This window comes from Macaca mulatta, chromosome X (genome assembly GCF_049350105.2).
Source record: "Macaca mulatta isolate MMU2019108-1 chromosome X, T2T-MMU8v2.0, whole genome shotgun sequence".
NCBI classification, from domain to species: domain Eukaryota; kingdom Metazoa; phylum Chordata; class Mammalia; order Primates; family Cercopithecidae; genus Macaca; species Macaca mulatta.
Genome location: NC_133426.1, coordinates 8,306,588 through 8,320,198, shown reverse-complemented (window position 1 = coordinate 8,320,198; position 13,611 = coordinate 8,306,588).

Here is a 13,611-nt window from a genome sequence, read left to right as displayed (position 1 = left end):
AAGACGGATTAAACAGGCATATTTTCAGCGGGTGAATTGAACATGAAACCACTTTAAGTAGCAGAATTGGACCTGTGTGTTTAAAAGCACAAAAGAAACTGTGAAATATCTGAAATCCAATAGCTAAGAGAAATTTCACACGGAGAGACTGAGAAACTTCTGCAATAATTATGAAAGCCTTAAGTTATGAATGGAAAAAGACAGTGTTGCAGAGATTTCTGTAGTAATCTCCAAAGATGAATCTGTTGCCCACTGAAACTCAGGACAATAAGGAAACAGAAAGTTATGGCAAGACTGGGCTAATTCTAATTCCATTGGCCATGCCTAGCTAAGCATTTCATTAATTCTTTTTTTTTTTTTTTTTTTTTTTTTACTCTTTTGGTTATTTTATTTTAGTTGTTTATTTATTTTACTTTAAGTTCTGGGATACATGTGCTGAACGTGCAGGTTTGTTACATAGGGATACATGTGCTGTGGTGGTTTGCTGCACCTATCAACCCATCATCTAGGTTTTAAGCCCCGCATGTGTTAGGTATTTATCCTAATGCTCTCTCTCCCTTTCCCCCCACCCCCTGATAGGCCCTGGTGTATGATGTTCCCCTCCCTGTTTCCATTGTGTTTTCATTGTTCGCCTTCCACTTATGAGTGAGAACATGCGGTGTTTGGTTTTCTGTTCCTGTGTTAGTTTGCTGAGGATGATCGTTTCCAGCTTCATTCATATTCCTGCAAAGGACATAAACTCATTCTTTTTTATGGCTGCATAGTATTCCATGGTGTCTATGTGCCACATTTTCTTTATCCAGTCTATCATTGAGGGGCATTTGGGTTAGTTCCAAGTCTTTGCTATTGTAAATAGTGCTGCGATAAACATACGTGTGTGTGTGTCTTTATAGTAGAATGATTTATAATCCTTTGGGTATATAACCAGTAATGGGATTGCTGGATCAAATGGTATTTCTGGTTCTAGATCCTTGAGGAATCGCCACACTGTTTTCCACAATAGTTGAACTAATTTACACTCCCGTAAACAGTGTAAAAGCATTCCTATTTCTCTGCATCCTCGCCAGCATCTGTTGTTTCCAAACTTTCTAATGATTGCCATTTTAACTGGCGTGAGATGGTATCTCATTGTGGTTTTTATTTGCATTCCTCTAATGACCAGTGATGATGAGCTTTTTTTCATGTTTGTTGGCTGCATAAATGTCTTCATTTGAGAAGTGTCTGTTTATATCCTTTGCCCACTTTTTTTCTCCCATTCTGTAGGTTGCCTGTTCACTCTGATGATAGTTTCTTTTGCTGAGCAGAAGCTCTTTAGTTTAGGTACATCCCATTTGTCAATTTTGGCTTTTGTTGCCATTGCTTTTGGTGTTTTAGTCATGAAGTGTTTGCCCATGCCTATGTCCTGAATGGTATTGCCTAGGTTTTCTTCTAGAGGTTTGTATTGTTTTAGGTTTTACATTTAAGTCTTTAATCCATCGTGAGTTAATTTTTGTATAATGCTTAAGGAAAGGGTCCAGTTTCAGTTTTCTGCCTATGGCTAGCCAGTTTTCCCAACACCGTTTATTAAACAGGGAATCCTTTCCACATTGCTTGTTTTTGTCAGGTTTGTCGAAGACAAGATGGTTATAGATATGTTGTGTTATTTCTGAGGCCTCTGTTCTGTTCCGTTGATCTATATATCTGTTTTGGTATCAGTTCTATGCTGTTTTGGTTACTGTAGCCTTGTAGTATAGTTTGAAGTCAGGTAGCATAATTCCTCCAGCTTTGTTCTTTTTGCTTAGGATTGTCTTGGCCATGCGGGCTCTTTTTTGGTTCCATATGAAATTTAAAGTAGTTTTTTTCCAATTCTGTGAAGAAAGTCAATGGTAGCTTGATCGGGATAGCATTGAATCTATAAATTACTTTTGGCAGTATGACCATTTTCACAATACTGATTCTTCCTATCCATGAGCATGGAGTGTTTTTCCATTTGTTTTTGTCCTCTCTTATTTCCTTGAGCAGTTGATTGTAGTTCTCCTTGAAGAGGACCTTCACATCCCTTATAAATTGTATTCCTAGGTATTTTATTCTCTTTGTAGCAATTGTGAATGGGAGTTCATTCATGATTTGACTCTCTGTTATTGGTGTATAGGAATGCTTGTGATTTTTGCACATTGATTTTGTATCCTGAGACTTTGCTGAAGTTGCTTATCAGCTTAAGGGATTTTGGGCTGAGATGATGTGGTTTTCTAAATATACAATCATGTCATCTTCAAACAGACAGAACTTGACTTCCTCTTTCCTAATTGAATACCCTTTATTTCTTTCTGTTGCCTGGTTGCCCTGGCCAGAACTTCCAATACTATGTTGAATAGGAGTGGTGAGAGAGGGCATCCTTGCCTTGTGCCGGTTTTCAAAGGGAATGCTTCCAGTTTTTGCCCATTCAGTATGATATTGTCTTTGGTTTTGACATGAATAGCTCTTATTATTTTGAGATATGTTCCATCAGTGCCTAGCTTATTGAGAGTTTTTTGCCTGAAGGGCTGTTGAATTTTGTCAAAGGCCTTTTCTGTATCTATTGAGATATTCATGTGGTTTTTATCATTGGTTCTGTTTATGTGATGGATTACATTTATTGATTTGCCTATGTTGAACCAGCCTTGCATCCCAGGGATGAAGCCAACTTGATCGTGGTGGATAAGCTTTTTGATGTGCTGCTGGATTCAATTTGCCAGTATTTTATTGAAGATTTTCACATCAATGTTCATCAGGGATACTGGCCTGCAATTTTCTTTTTTTGTTGTGTCTCTGCCAGGTTTTGGTATTAGGATGATGCTACTCTCATAAAATGAGTTAGGGAAAATTCCCTCTTTTTCTATTGTTTGGAATAGTTTCAGAAGGAAGGGTACCAGCTCCTCTTTGTACCTCTGGTAGAATTCGGTTGTGAATCTATCTGGTCCTGGACATTTTTTGGCGGGTAGGCTATTAATTGCTGCCTCAATTTCATAACTAGTTATTGGTCTATTCAGGGATTCGACTCTTTCTTGGTTTAGTCCTGGGAGGGTGTTTGTGCCCAGGAATTTATCCATTATTTTCTATATTTTCTAGTTTATTTGCATAGAAGTGTTTATAGTATTCTCTGATGGTAGTTTGTATTTCTGTGGGATTAGTGGTGATATCCCCTTTATCATTTTTTATTGCATCTATTTGATTCTTCTCTCTTTTCTTCTTTATTAGTCTGGCTAGTGGTCTGTGTATTTGGTTGATCTTTTCAAAAAAAGGCTCCTGGATTTATTGATTTTTTGAAGAGTTTTTTGAATCTCGATATCCTTCAGTTGTGCTCTGATCTTAATTGTTTCTTGTCTTCTGCTAGCTTTTGAATTTGTTTGCTCTTGCTTCTCTAGTTCTTTTCATTGTGATGTTAGGATGTCAATTTTATGTCTTTCCTGCTTTCTTTTGTGGGCATTTAGTGCTGTAAATTTCCCTTTACACACTGCTTTAAATGTGTCCCAGAGATTCTTGAATGTTGTGTCTTTGTTCTCATTGATTTCAAGGACATCTTTATTTCTGCCTTCATTTCGTGATTTACCCAGTAGTTATTCAGGAGTAGGTTGTTCAGTTTCCACGTAGTTGTGCAGTTTTGAGTGAGTTTGTTAATCCTGAGTTCTAACTTGATTTCACTGTGGTCTGAGAGACTGTTTGTTATAATTTCCATTCTTTTGCATTCACTGAGCAGTGTTTTACTTCCAATTATGTGGTCAATTTTAAAATAACTGCAATGTGGTGCTGAGAAGAATGTATATTCTGTTAATTTGGGGTGGAGAGTTCTGTAGATGCCTATTAGGTCTGCTTGATCCAGAGCTGAGTTCAAGTCCTGGATATCCTTGTTAATTTTCTATCTTGTTGATCTGCCTAATATTGACAGTGGGGTGTTAAAATCTCCCACTATTATTGCATGGGAGTCTAAGTCTATTTGTAGGTCTCTAAGAACTTGCTTTATGAATCTGGGTGCTCCTGTATTGGATGCATATATATTTAGGATAGTTAGCTCTTCTTGTTGCATTGACGCCTTTACCATTATGTAATCCCTTCTTTGTCTCTTTTGATTTTTGTTGGTTTAAAGTCTGTTTTTCGGAGACTAGGATTGCAACCCCTGCTTTTGTTTTGTTTTGTTTTCCATTTGCTTGGTAGATCTTCTTCCATCCCTTTCTTTTGAGCCTATGTGTGTCTCTACATGTGAGATGGGTCTCCTGAATACAGCACACTGATGGGTCTTGACCATCTATCCAATTTGCCAGTCTGTGTCTTTTAATTGGGGCATTTAGCTCATTTACATTTAAGGTTAATATTGTTATGTATGAATTTGATCCTGTCATTATGATGCTAGCTGGTTAATTTGTCCATTAGTTGATGCAGTCTCTTCACAGCATCAAAGGTCTTTACAGTTTGGTATGTTTTTGCAGTGGCTGGTACTGGTTGTTCCTTTCAATGTTTAGTGCTTCCTTCAGGAGCTCTAGTAGGGCAGGTTTGTGTGATGGTGACAAAATTTCTCAGCATTTTCTTGTCTGTAAAGGATTTTATTTCTCCTTCACTTATGAAACTTAGTTTGGCTGGATATGAAATTCTGGGTTGAAAATTCTTTTCTTTAAGAATGTTGAATATTGGCCCCCGCTCTCTTCTGGCTCGTAGGGTTTCTGCTGAGAGATCTGCTGTTAGTCTGATGGGCTTCCCTTTGTGGGTAATCTGACCTTTCTCTGTGGCTGCCCTTACCATTTTTTCCTTCATTTCTACGTTGGTGAACCTGACGATTGTGTGTCTTAGGGTTGCTCTTCTTGAGGAATATCTTCGTAGTGTTCTCTGTGTTTCCTGAATTTGAATGTTGGCCTCTCTTGCTAGGTTGGGAAAGTTCTCCTAGATAATATCTGGAAGGGTGTTTTCCAACTTGGTTCCATTCTTCCCGTCGCTTTCATGTACACCAATCAAACGTAGATTTGGTCTTTTTACACAGTCCTATATTTCTTGGAGGCTTTGTTTCTTTTCACTCTTTTTTTCTCTAATCTTATCTTTTAGCTTTATTTCATTGAGTTGATCTTCAATCTCTGATATCTTTTATTCTGCTTGATCAGTTCAGCTATTGATACTTGTGTATGCATCACTAAGTTCTCGTGCTGTGTTTGTCAGCTCCATCAGGTCATTTATGTTCTTCTCTAAACTGGTTATTCTAGTTAGCAGTTTCTGCAACCTTTTATCAAGGTTCTTAGCTACCTTGCATTGGGTTAGAACATGCTTCTTTAGCTCAGAGGAGTTTGTTATTACCCACCTTCTGAAGCCTACTTCTGTCAGTTCATCAAACTCATCCTCCATCCAGTTTTGTTCCTTTGCTGGCAAGGAGTTGTGATCCTTTGTAGGAGAAGAGGCATTCTGGTTTTTGAAGTTTTCAGCCTTTTTGCACTGGTTTCTCCTCATGTTCGTGGATTTATCTACCTTTGGTCTTTGAAGTCGGTGACCTTTGGATGGGGTCTGTGAGTGGATATCCTTTTTGTTGATGTTGCTACTATTCCTTCCCGTGTGTTAGTTTTCTTTCTAACAGTCAGGCCCCTCTGCTGCAGGTCTGCTGGAGTTTACTGGAGGTTCACTCGAGACCCTCTTTGCCTGGGTATCACAAGCAGAGGCTGCAGAACAGCAAAGATTGCTGCCTGTTCCTTTCTCTGGAAGCTTTGTCCCAGAGGGGCACCTGCTAGATGCCAACCAGAGCTCTCCTGTATGAGGTGTCTGACGACCCCTACTGGGAGGTGCCTCCCAGTCAGCACACACGGGGGTCAGGGACCCTTTTGAGGAGGCAGCCTATCCCTTATCAGAGCTCGAACGCTGTGCTGGGAGATCCACTGCTCTCCTAAGAACTGTCAGGCAAGGACACTTAAGTCTGCTGAAGCCGCGCCCATAGCCATCCCTTCCCCCAGGTGCTCTGTCTCAGGGAAATGGGGGTTTTATCTATAAGTCCCTGACTGGGGCTGCTGCCTTTTTTTCAGACATGCCCTGCCTGGAGAGGCAGTCTGGCAGCAGCAGCCTTGCTGAGCTGTGGTGGGCTCCTCACTGTTCAAACTTCCTGGTGGCTTTGTTTACACTGTGAGGGTAAAACCACCTACTCAAGTCTCGGCAATGGTGTATGTCCCTCCCTCCACCAAGCTCAGGCATCCCAGTTCGACCTCAGACTGCTGTGCTAGCAGTGAGACTTTCAAGCCAGTGGATCTTAGCTTGCTGGGCTCTCTGAAGGTGGGACCCACCAAGTCAGGCACCAGAGGGAATCTCCTGATTTGCCAGTGGCAAAGTCCATGGGAAAAGTGCAGTATCTGGGCCGGAGTACACTGTTCCTCCCGTGCAGCCTCTCATGGCTTCCAGTGGCTAGGAACAGAAAATCCCCAGACTCCTTGCACTTCTTGGGTGAGGCGACACCCACCCTGCTTTGGCTTGCCCTCTGTGGCTGCACCCACTGTCCAGCCAGTCTCAGTGAGATTAACCGGGTCCCTCAGTTGGAAATGCAGAAATTGCCTGCTTTCTGCGTCAATCTCGCTGGGAGCTACAGACCGGAGCTGTTCCCATTTGGCCATCTTGCCAGCAATCGGGTGAAAAAGGTTTCATTTTGTTCTCAGTCAACCGAATTATTTTTCTCCATTTTCTGTCTTGCCACTCTTAATACACATATGAGAGGCCCTAGGATAACATCTGTTAGCCTGAGACTCCTTGGGAACAGAGGAGGTGCCACAGAGTCCATTTTAGAAGAAAACCTCTATTTTCCTCATGAAATCCCAGGAGTTAAAAGTGGATAGATCTCTCTCAAAATCCAGGACTCTGTTTTGTTTTGCATCGTGTTATCTGATGGTTTTGAGTTTGGGGGATATCAGAAACTACTTCACATTATGAGAGATTGTTGATGTGTAATAACCAGGTGGGAAATATACTTTAAGTGATGGCTAATACTAGTTATGGGGGGCTGCTTAACTATTTGCACATTTGGAACAGAGAGGCATTCTCTTGGCCACCCAGAAGACATAAAAACATCCCCAATTAGACCTGAGAAATGAGACTCCCAAGGAGGATGGGCTGATTGCAAAATGAACTGATTATCTTTGGGTTGCCTTGCAATGAAATGCATGGTAGAAGCACTGTGCTATCTTTTCCCATAGCATTTCCCTCCTTTGGGGGATCCAGGATCTGGTAAAAAATGGCACTCTTAATTTTGGGGATCTGGCTTTGCCTTCAGCTGTGCCTGATTATCAGACCCTGGGAATGCCCACTTTCCTGTCCCTGTTCTTCGAAGGGCTCCACCTTGAAGCCAGTAATCCAGTTAAGAAAATGGCAAATCAAAAATCTTACAAGTGCTGAGTCTTCTGTCTGTGTAGCTATACATGTGTTGTGTATGTCTATAAAAAGAGCTCTAATTGATTGTCTTAAGAAAAAAGTGCTTAAATCAAATATTTTTAAAGGAAAAATAAAATCTGTAATGCCTTTTAGTTCATGTGGTGTTACTCTTTAATAAATAAAAGTAGTCCTAAGGATTACTGGTAAAATACAAGTGTTGTCAAAATGCAAATAGGTGGTCTAAATCATACAAGTCTAATACTAGGTTTGCTAAATGTTTCAAGGTTGTAAACTGCCTGCTTTACTACTTGGTGAGGCCTGGGGACATAGAAAATTAACCACACCCCTAATTATACTGAAAAAAGTCAGACTTTCTCTGTGTCTAGTATATAATCAAAATAACTCACCAGGTTTCACATTAAAGTTACAAATTACTAGAAGTTATCATCATAACATGTAATTTAAACTATTGAAAATAGATTTACTTTCAAGGCATGTAGAGACAGTAACATATACTTTTAGTAAAGGATTATAAGAAGGCATGGAAATGTAAATTTTGCCTAGGAATAAAGGATTGTTTTAAATTAGATAAACTAAAGCTGAAGATTTAAGCAAGTTATGAAAGATTGCAAAAATTAATCTTGCAAAAAATTCCATGTGTAAACAGTAACTAAATTCAAAAGGGTACTACATGGTTTTTTCATAAATTGAGCATTGAAATAAAGGCACAGCAAGATGGTCTTAAGATGCTAGTCTGCCTTTTAGCAAAAGGGTTATAAGAGGTTTGCAAACATTTTACCCACGGTCAAATTGGCTAAGATTAGATGTAATTGTCTATGAGGTTTCACTAAAAATTGGGATTAACTATAATAAACTAATTCAAGGATAAAATTTGGCTTTGAGGAGGATTTTCATGTAATAGTAAAGGCTAATGAAAGATTTTTGCCTTATGAGCCATCATTTTGGCAAAATAAATAATTTATGGTAATCTGGAATTCTATTTCATAACATCAAGTGTTTTAAACCTCTAACATACTTAAGAGGTTTCTCAAAATCAAACCTCAGTTTTAAAATTGTCTTTCCTGACACCTGGCTTTTTGGAGACTTCAGAAGGGCCCTTAAAGTGTCCAGAAAAAAAGATAAACAGGATTATTTAACATGGTTAGGTATGTTAGATTGTCAAAATGATGTTTACTCTTCTTCAGGTTATATTTTAGTGAATAATATTAGTGTGTGTTTCAAAATTGTGTGGGATTTCTAAAATTCTAATGTTTAAATATATACTATCAATTATAATTAAGGTTGAAGTTATAGTAAACAACAGAAATTACCAAATCTCTGTCAGTCATGTTTTTAGCTGCAACTACCCTGGAAATTTTGTCTTTCACAGACAATTGTTGTCTTGCTTTTTTCCCTTTCAAAAGATGGTTTATAATCAAGCTATAGGACTTTAATGATTGTTCTTAACTGCAGGTTTCTAATCGCTTTGAAGATTATAACATTGGAATAGAAAAAATATTCAGGACTCATGAGAAGCTGAAATGTTCCTGAATATCAAACAGTAGTTTAACTGCATAAACTACACTAATAGAAGTCTGAAGTAACCTTCTTTAACTTTTTGCCTGAAACATTGCTAATCCTTATTTTCCTCTTCAAAGTCAAGGAAACTTTTCCTTTAAGATATCTATTGCTTTTGTCAATTAAGTAAGGTATGCTTGTTGAACAAAATTTGAAGCATATTTGTTTTTTTTTTGTTTTTTTTTTTTGTTTTTTTTTGAGACGGAGTCTCGCGCTGTGCCACCCAGGCTGGAGTGCAGTGGCGCGATCTCGGCTCACTGCAAGCTCCGCCTCCCAGGTTCACGCCATTCTCCTGCCTCAGCCTCCGAGTAGCTGGGACTACAGGCGCCCGCCACCACGCCCGGCTAGTTTTTTGTATTTTTAGTAGAGACAGGGTTTCACCATGTTAGCCAGGATGGTCTCGATCTCCTGACCTCATGATCCACCCGCCTCGGCCTCCCAAAGTGCTGGGATTACAGGCTTGAGCCACCGCGCCCGGCCAAAGCATATTTGTTATTCACTGCCTGGTTTCTCTAAAATTCAGAAACTGTGAGTATTCTTAATTTATGGCAATATGGTTTGCATTAAGTATCCATTTTCTTTGTAAAAGCCTCTTGGGGAAAAAAAGAAATAGACTGGCCTCATACCCTCATCTATGCAGTCCCTGTACAAGGTTCCTGATCTGTAGTCAACAAAGAATGTCACTTTATAACAGGTCTAGGAGCTCTGAGTTTATCTTGGGACTTTAAGAGGAAAGGATCACTCAACTCACAGGTATTTGAGGATATAAACCCATGGCTGGACTTGGCTTTAAGAGGTCTTATCTACAATTCCTTGTGAAACAGAGTTCCACCAAAGTCAATTTAAAAGCCCATGGGAAAGATAATTATTCTTGCTGCACTTTATGCACAGAATCAGGTGAAGTATAAAACTAAAGTTCATTCTACAAACAATACGGTTCTATCATAATTTGTTTTTACCAAAAATGAGGACTGGAGAGAGAAAAATTATGCTCCAAAACTTATCATACATTTGTTGTAAAATTTTAGTCTCATTGGTTGTTTTTAAGTGTTTTTGCCTACATTTTAGATGAACCCTGCTTACTCTTGTGAACCAAGTAGATCTCCTGCAGCTCCAAAGAAACAAAAAGGGATGGGTAAAGTAAAAATCTGGACCAATATGCTAGTTCTGGGCAATTATCCTGAAAATCCTGCCAGGTAATGAAAATAAATAGGGTGCCCATAACCTGGAGTTTTCTTTGGGAAAATAAAACCAAAGAACTTCATAGACCCCCTAAAAGGGAAATTCTATATCTTGACAACTTAAAATTTTAGATGGAAATAATCTACTATCGCACCCTTGTGGGAATCGCTATACTCACTCTACTATTTGCATTAGAGCTATACATAGTAGCACCTTCTAACTGAAATGTTGGACAGAAAGTTTCCATTACTGTTGCATTTTGCTTAAGTATTATCCTTATAGCAGAAATAATAGCTACTGACAAGCAGTAAACACGAAGGTTTTACTATCTCTGAGTCTGCTGGGACTTTTTATTGAATTTGGTAATATGTCACACCCTAGCTATGCAAAGTGGGTTGTAAAAAATGGAGGTTTATTTAAGAAAGGATCTTGCATGGTAAATTCTTGTCCTAAAGAGAATAACTGGTTGTTAAAAAGAGGGATGTTTAGGACAAGTTAGAAAATTTAAGCATACCGTAGATGGTCTGTGGGAGTCATTAAAGGATTAAAAATTGCAGCAAAGATTCAGCCAAGGTTAACACTAAAGTTACACTAGCCACCCAAATCCAATGCTACTTATCCTAAAAAGAATTTTACTTTTAAATTAACATTTCAGTAATATCTGGTGGAGGCAAACCAGTATTAAAACCCACTGGGGAATGGCTGACAGCAATCAAATTTCAAATGGTGCTGCAGACAAAACCACGACACACCTTTCTTCTGAGGACTCAGATCAACCCCAGGAGCAGCCCTAGCTTCTGTTGCCCACAAAGCACCCCCTTTCAGCAGAAAGCAGCCAGAAAGAGTCATTGTCCAACACTCCCAAGAGCAGTTATGATCCCCACTCCTTAGGGGGAAATAGTGTAGGAATTAAAAAGAAATTATTTAAGCAGATAGGGTAAAGAAGTCCTCAGTAAGGTTTCCCTTTTAATAAAAAGCAGTCCCCAAATCCTTTCTTTTCTAATAAAGACCAGCCTCTAAGATCGAGCTGCAGACATAGATAAGAAAGTTGAAAGCTTCCATGGTGGCAGCTGTGCCAGCAGGAAAAGGCTATCTGGGAGCTAGGCATATCCAACATGGTGGCCCCATCTTTCCTTTTCCTTGCCAATCATGTGTGCAGAAGGGAGCAGACAACATGGAGCTACCAAGTAGTGAACACATTTGCATAATCAAAAGATTAGGGTGGGGCGGCCAGGTTCTTTGTGTGCTATGAAAACATCACACCTGGTCCAACCAATCTTTGGGCCCTGTGTAAATCAGACATTGCCTCCTCAAGTCAGTCTGTAGAACCCTATGCACTCCACCACAAAACTGGAAGACCCACTCGGGTGCCCCTCTCTTTCTGCAGGAGGGAGGGCTATTCTGTTTTCTCTTCCTTTTTCCTATTAAACCTCCACTCTTAAACTCACTCCTTGTGTAGTTCATGTCCTTGATTTCCTTGGCATGAGACAACAAACCTTGGCTATTACCTCATATGAACCATGCCGCTTGAATATCACAGCCCATTTTATCCCTTCAATGGAAACCATGTTATGTGGACTATTAGTGATTATAGATGGGTGACTACCAGATGAAAAAATATGATATTTGATAATATCAGACTGCTAGCTTTTTTCTGCCTTTGCTCCATTTTGACCTTAAGATGTTCATCAACCCATTTTTTTCCAAGCAAAGTACCCAACCTTTGGACGTGCTATAATCTTTCACTAAAATCTGGCGTTAAAAAATTTAATGGGTATTTGGAGCTCCATGTATTGATTACAGTTTTTAAATTTGAAATAAATAACTAGCATCCTGTGAATACCAAAAATTGTTTCCTTTCGACATTTAATTTACCCTGTTTAAAATGAGAGATGTAAAGTGGTGGTTTGTCAGTGACTTAGCCTTTTTGTTTTAAAGTATCAAGAACTTGGAAAAGTATGATGAAAGAACTCTTTTTGATGAAGGAAGTCAACTTAAAAAAGAAATCACTGTTTTCCAAAGTAAAACTGTCAGAGACTGTAAGTAATGCATATTTAATCTTAATAACTCAGGATTGATGTAAGCACTGGAATATTTTATTTGCAAAAATGTTATCAAAATTACTTAAATTTCTTTTTTTTGAAACAGCTGCAGCAAGAGTTGGCACTTACGCATTTGTCTCTTCAATGTCTGTTATTCTGATGACTGAAGAAAAAACCTGAACCTCTGTTATGTGATACAAGCATAACTTCAGTTACACGAAACCACATATGTTAGACCTTGTTTCTGCAATCTGTTGAATGAACCCTAGACAGTTCTAAGAGAAAGCAGCAATTGCACAGTTATATACTTGGTCAGTTAAATTTCAACATTAAAAATAGTTTAGTTTTAGGTTTGGCCACTGTGGATCTGTATCAGTTCCAAAACTGTAGAAAGCATGGACATGGGAAAGTACATTTGTCTCTAAGAAGACAAAACCTATTTTATCTGTGCATTCTTCTTTATTTATCAGTAGGTTTAAGAAGCAATTCCAATGAAAGTATGACTTCAAAAAATAGATATACTCTATGGCCTTATCAAATTTTTTACTAGCACCTTAACATCTGTGTTTTTGAAAAAGTTAAACTAATAAATAATTAAGACAACTGTGCAAGATATATTAACATCAGCGTTGAGCCACTGACTTGTGAGTATATTATTTCCACAAAGACATCAATTGCCATGTAGTTTGTTTTGGTCCACCATTCAATGATACCTCCCCTTAGCATTGATTGAAATTATTTTGTTACCATTTATATATGCTTACCATTATTTCACATCTGTGGCAAGGTAAATTATGTAGAGTGCTTTGTTCAAGTTTAATATTTGTGGAGCATGTGGAAGTTTAAGTATACATGCATCTGAAAACTTGAATGATGAATTCTCCTACCTTTCCTTTTGTAATGTGCAGTTTTTATATGTAACAGCATACAAAATGTTCATTTCCAAATGCTTTATTTAGTAAATATATAATTCAGAATGTATTTGGAGTAAGTCAGTTAAATGTATTTTTTTGGCTGAGTTTCTGAAATTCCATTCATGAATCATTCAAAACACAATACTCCCATTGGGAGAGTAGACGAGGGACTTCCTCTCATTTTTCCTTGTGCTTTTCATTTTAATTGGCCCCTATGTACCATTCTTACCTTTTCAAGATTTTCCAAGCTCAAGAAAAAAAGCAAGTTCATTCACATTCTGTTTTTCTGCCTCCAATCACTTATACAGGAATAAGTGGGTCCTTATAGGGAGCATCTAATTCCTAAAGTTGCATTTTCATAAAGGATTTTCCTTTTACCCAATGCATGTGTTGGTATATAAGTCTAAGTACTCCTTCAAGTTTTTAAGAAGATCCTTATTTGAGATGTCTTTCAGTAGTTACAGAGGCAAAATAAGCACTGCTGAGGTCCATGTGAGAGTTCTATTATACATACTGGCCTATCTAACTATAAAGTGGAAGGACGATAATTAGGTCAC